We start from the raw sequence: 6,107 nt of genomic DNA, 5'->3' as shown, positions 1-6,107 counted from the left end.
ACGCAATGACGTACTGAGCTTACGAGGTGAGCATATGTAGCTCACGAAGTGAGCCTAGTTCACGAGGTGAGCATATGTGGCTCATGAGGTGAACCTAGAATTTTTTCCCTATAAATAGAATTCAAGGGGCAGCCGAGTTTGGTTGCTCATCTCTTACTCTCCCACTCCCGATACTCTCTCTAAGCCCTATTTTAACCCCCGAAGCCCTGGTATCATTCCCGAGAACCGAAGCGAGTCCTGAAGCCCGAAGATCCCGAGAAGAAAAGAGTTTTTGAGCCGAAGCTTTGCCTGCGAGAAGCCCGGTGTGTGAAGATCTTCCAGATCTACCAAAGAATACTACTTTTACAAGTCGTAGTGTTGACCGATCATCTTCTAATCAAGTGAGTTTGTAGTCACTTTCTTCTAACACATAAATATGAAGTATTTGCTTTGAAATACGTGTTATGTATGTATATATATATATATATATATATATATATATATATATATATATATTGTTGTTTATTTGAGGTAAGTGTTTATTCTTTTTCTTCTAACACACAGATACAAAGTATTCTATATAAAATACGTGTTATGTGTTTATACTTTATTTGTTCATTTAAAATAAGTGTTGAATAAATGTTTTATACAAATTTTAAAGTGTATATGTATTTTTATCTACAAAAGTGTTGGGTAAAGCATGGGTAGATAGTTGATGTGTGTTAAAATGAAGAGAGGCCTCGATGTTGTTTTTGATTCGGTCATCTAGCGGAGTTTAGATGACAACCACAAACTTTTCTAGACAGTCATGTGGAACGCTAGCAGGCTCGCCACCTGTAGGTGTTAATGAACTTGGGTGTTCATTCGTTGTACTCCATCCCCCTCATGGTTGCCTTATTTGACATATATTGTTGGGAAACCCCCGAACGCATGTGTTGTCCCCCCGATAAAATATTCTAAGACTAGGTCCCTTGTGTTAGTTGTTTTTGGGACGTAAAGTGAGAATAACGGGAATGGGTAATTGGGTTATTGTTGGTTGATGAAAATAAATTTAATTACTTATTGTGGGTTGAAACCCCTATATGCTCACCAGGCTCCCAAGCCTGACCCACTCATTTTTCTTTGTATTACAGGTTGTGGCGCCAAAGCATAAGTTGGATGACTTGTCAAGTTATTTTTGGATTATAGACATGTTGTTGTAAATAACTGTTGTAAGGTCTGTATTGAAATTTTTATGCTTTTGGTCTGTTTATCGGAACATGACATCCCGAGTATTGTAATATAATGAAAAATACTTTCTTTAAAAAAATGTTTTGGTATATCTTATCTTTATCATATTTTGTTTTGGGAACAAATTCCGCAACTCTTTTAAATCAAAAGGATTTACTCTGAAATTATTTTAAAATCATAAATGAAACCGGTCTTTTCTGGCTGTGATTTTGGGGATGTCACAGAAACGGTTGTAGAATTTTTTTTTTTGTAAAAAAAAAAAGAATGTTATGAAGCTCATTGCTAATTCAGACAAATTGGAGAGAACTTACCTGCCAAAAGGTAAAATCATCACTATTTTTGTCTCATCCATAATCGTGTCTAAAAAACTACTACTGAATCAGATCAGTGACACTGTAGTATTTATTGTCTACAACCTAGAAAGATAACTCTATTTGACCAAAGAAAATAATGTAACTATGATAGATCGATCTCAAATCAATGCATGAATTATGTTTGATTGTTGTCAAAACAAAAATTCAAACATGGATAATCAAAATACAATTTCAACAATTTCTAGTACCAAATTAGAAATTAAAAAAAAATATGGAAATGAATACCTTATTTTGAGTGGTTTATATATATATATATATATATATATATATATATATATATATATATATATATATATATATATATATAAGTAGAAGATTCCAAATCTTCCGTACAACTATAGTACACAGAAAATACACAACCTATATTCCATAGAAAAAGGATTTATACATCAAAGAACTTCATAGGCTCTTTTATCCCATGAGAACCCTTGATTAATGTGTTTAAGAGAGAATCATATGCAGGAAAACTGTTGGGGTCCCACCTGATTTCAACTACCATCTATTGAAAAGTTAGTTTATAATTAACTACAACTTCTTCATTCTTGTCTGAAACTGTAAGCCTTTCTTCTTTATCTCGGTTAACTGTCAATAGCTTGCTTTTGAAGAACACATATTCATAAAAAACGAAAAGAGAGAAATCACAAACAGTCAAAAGCATAAGAAAGATCGACCTAAAATGATAGTCACGATAACAACTTTAGCCTAAATGACCTCATGATGAGCCTTCACTAAGAGGAGGGTCTTCTTGGTTTCTCATACCCTCAACCACCTAAAAAGGTGAACCAAAATCTTTGTAAGAAAACAATGGTTTTTTTCAGGGGAAAAATTTAATTCGAAATATATCGTGTAGTTCCAAGAAGAGATAAAATCACGAACATCAAATTTAAAGAGTATGAAAATAGTTGTACGGTTGTTGTATGATAACATCACAGCCCTAAGACCAATTGGTAAGTCGATTGAATATCAAAACCGAGAAACCGTGCTTTAGATTCTTAAAATGGAACCCAAATAGAAATAGAAACATTCAATCAGAACCCTAATCGTAGAAAAAATTAAAAACCTGAGATGGAGTTGTCGGCATTTGGTTTGTGCACCATTTGAATCCACTACCTTTGTCACCGCCGACGTAACCAGCTACGTCGCACAATCTTCATCTTCATGGGAGACCGGTGACTGAGCATACGCCATTTGTAGTAGACCATGCCGTCGAAGAACTTATTGATTAGGGTGCACGTTGGATGAAGTCATCGAGGTTGGAGAACGCGACTGTCACCACTGCCGACCAACGGATGCAGACAAAAGTGTCATATAGGAGAGGGAGGAGGGGGTGACCGATGGAGAGAAAGAAGATTAACAAATATCAGTAGTGGGTTGGTATACTTCCAAGGCACGAAGCGGCAGATACTCACACTAATCTCATTGTTATTGGTTAAAATGGCGGTGGAATCAGACAGAGAACACGTTGTTATTGTCATCCACTCCACTGCCCAAAATTAATGAAAAAAGTTCCACCAACCACATCAAAGAACTTGTAACATTCCGTTTAAATTAAATAAATAATTAACCCTAAACCCATAGATGTATAATATATTTTATTGTAGCTCTAAATCCATAATATCTTAGCGGGGTGTTTTTCTTCAGGAGTTAAGAGTCATAATCGAGAGTTTGGGGGTTTAAATGTAATTTCCGGATTAATTTGTAAAAATTTTTGAGGGTTGAGGAATGATTAGTAAATTATGGATATAATCTGAAGAAGATTTCAGAAGTCAGGGTGTGTTTGGTAAATTATGGACTTATTATGAAAAGATTTTGGAATGTGGAGGGCCGAATGGTAAATTATGTACCTAGGTTGAAAAGAATTTGTCATGGAGGAGGCTATATGGTAACTTATGGAGCTAAATTCAAAAGAATTGAGAGGGAGTGGTAGGAAGTGTAACTATGAGTCAAGTTTTAAAATTTACGGGCTTAAACACGTCACCCTCATATGAAGCCTTCATATATAAGCATTGTGAAACCCTAACCCTAGCGGCCTTCTTCAGCCGCCACCATCTTCCCGGAGTCCTCCTAGCCACCACCTCATTACCGTTGCTTGCACCACGCTTACTACTGTCGTCGACGAAGCCAAGGACGAACTACAACCACCGCTGCATTCATTCTGTTGAAGATGAAGGTTGCCCTTGGTCATCGGGGCAGTGGGCGATTAGAAGAACGTGATTTGTCGCTATTGTCGTTCGCCATTAGGGGTCACGAACTCCTTTCCTTTCCTGTTCTTCTATTGTTGCGTTGTCACCGGACCGCCACCGCCGCTTCTCGCTATTTCACATTTGTGGGTTCTCTGACCGCCACCTTCCTCCGATGGTGAGGCTGCTGCTTTGTTGGTGTGTGACTTCCGACGTATGGGTGTTATTTTCAATCTATTCCGCGGGTGTGAGTGTGTCTAGGTGGGCGGAAAATGTGTATAACCACCATGGCAGCCAACCATGGTGGTTGCCACCCATGCTACTCCCTCTGTCGCCACCAACCATCGTCAGGGGTGGCGGTGTGTGTGTGTGTTTTTGTGTGTGTGAGAGTGTATTGTATGGGTTTTGTGAGTATGATGTTGTATGTATGATTTTTGGACGGAAAACCCGTCACTACCACCGTGAGGTGGTGGCTGCCACCTCACGCCGCTACTCTGCTACCACCAATCGCCATGTTGGGCGGCGGTGTACATTCGTGGGCGATTGAATTGTTTTTTAGATGATTGGACAAGTTTTTGGTTTAGAATCATAACCACCACCACCACGAGGTGGTGGCTGCTGCCGTGAGCCGCCGACGACCACCACAGCCCAAGGTGGCAATGGGTGGTGTCCAGCCTAATGAAACCCTAATCAGCCTAAAAACCTAATTTGGAACTTTGTTGGCACGTAATTGGGTTGGAAGCCTAATTAGGGTTTAGAAAACCCTAATAATGAATATGTTAGTTTGGAATATCAGGACTCGCGTTTTGGGCCATCGGAATTGAATAATGAATTACGCCCGACCACACCGTATGAGTTACCTAGTAGAATGATGGACTTAATGGATTAAGTCCTTAATGGCTTAAGTGTTTCTAACTAACCCTAATAGCCATTTTATGTGAAAACCCTAAATTTTTTTGGGCCTTGAGTTGGGCCTTTCTGTTAGGCTTTGGTGATTGGGCTATTGATGGGCCATCCAAGAACAAGTACATGGACTAGAATATTTGGATGGACTTTAGGGTAAGGCCCATGTGAGGGGTTTGGGCCCAATTTGGAAAATTGGGCCATAGATGGGCCATATGTTAGGCCTTGATTTATTATTGGGCTTTTGGGCCTCCAAAGTTTGAGTTTGGGCCTTGGCTTTGGACCAAGCTAGGTCAGGGGTAAAATGGTCTTTTTAACCCAAGTATGGACTTATGGTTATGCATTGACACCCAAATGGTTAATTGGAATTTGTTTTGATGTTGATAGTTCGGGGGTCTGTCAATCAGCAACCAGAGATTTATTCGCGGGATTTCAGCAGTGCGAGGTGAGTCTCATCACTGTTTGTATGGGTTGAAGGCACTAATGCCAGCCCATTTGGTTTATGTATTGTAGGAAGGCTCGGGGGTTAGCCCTAGGCATTATGTATGAAAGACCAGGAAGCGACTCCTGGCACACTGTATGTTATTATGTATGGTAGGAAAACATGGGGGTTAGCCCTAGGCGTTATGTATGAAAGACCAGGAGGTAGCTCCTGGCACCCTGTATGCTAATTGGCTAAGTAGAGTAGTATATATGCTAGTTGTCTTTGCGATGCTTGCATGGAAGACCAGGAGGTGGTTCCTAGCACTTGTCTGTAAGACCAAGGGCGTGGCCCCCGGCTTGGCAAGAAAGACCACGTGGCAGCCCATGACATAATGGCAAGACTATGTTCAACACATATCATCTTTATTGATTATGATATATGTATGGCTCATGGTTATGTATGACGGTATGGGATTTATGTGCTTATATGCTAGACAATATCCGGTTGAAAGAGACTGAAGGGGTAGGCCAGCACCCAGATATGCTAGGCAGTATGTTGATATGTATGGTATGTAGTATTTGGGGAACTCACTAAGCTTCATGTTTACACATCACACTATGATTTTCCGCATTACGAGATCCTTGGGGGTTGTACTCTGATATTGTTTTACTATGACATGTTATGGTTTTGATTTTGACACTTGGGTTTGAGTATGATTTGAATGATACTGATGATGTTTACTATTTTTATAACTTACCTAACTAAAAATGAAATATTTGGCTCTAAATTTTGGGATGTTACAGAACTGTTCACAAAAGGTACCTCATGATTTGTAACATCCCAAAATTCAAGGCCAAAAATTTCATTTTTAAATAAATTATAACATAAAAACCATCGTTATAAAAACATTCATAATGATATCTCATGTCACAACCAATGTCTCCATAATCCAAAACATGTCACCACAAAACCATTTTTTGTCAAAAGTGAAATAAATCAGAGTACATTCCTAGGTAA

This window comes from Lactuca sativa, chromosome 5 (assembly GCF_002870075.4).
Source record: "Lactuca sativa cultivar Salinas chromosome 5, Lsat_Salinas_v11, whole genome shotgun sequence".
Lineage (NCBI taxonomy): Eukaryota > Viridiplantae > Streptophyta > Magnoliopsida > Asterales > Asteraceae > Lactuca > Lactuca sativa.
This window is presented reverse-complemented; position numbering follows the sequence as displayed.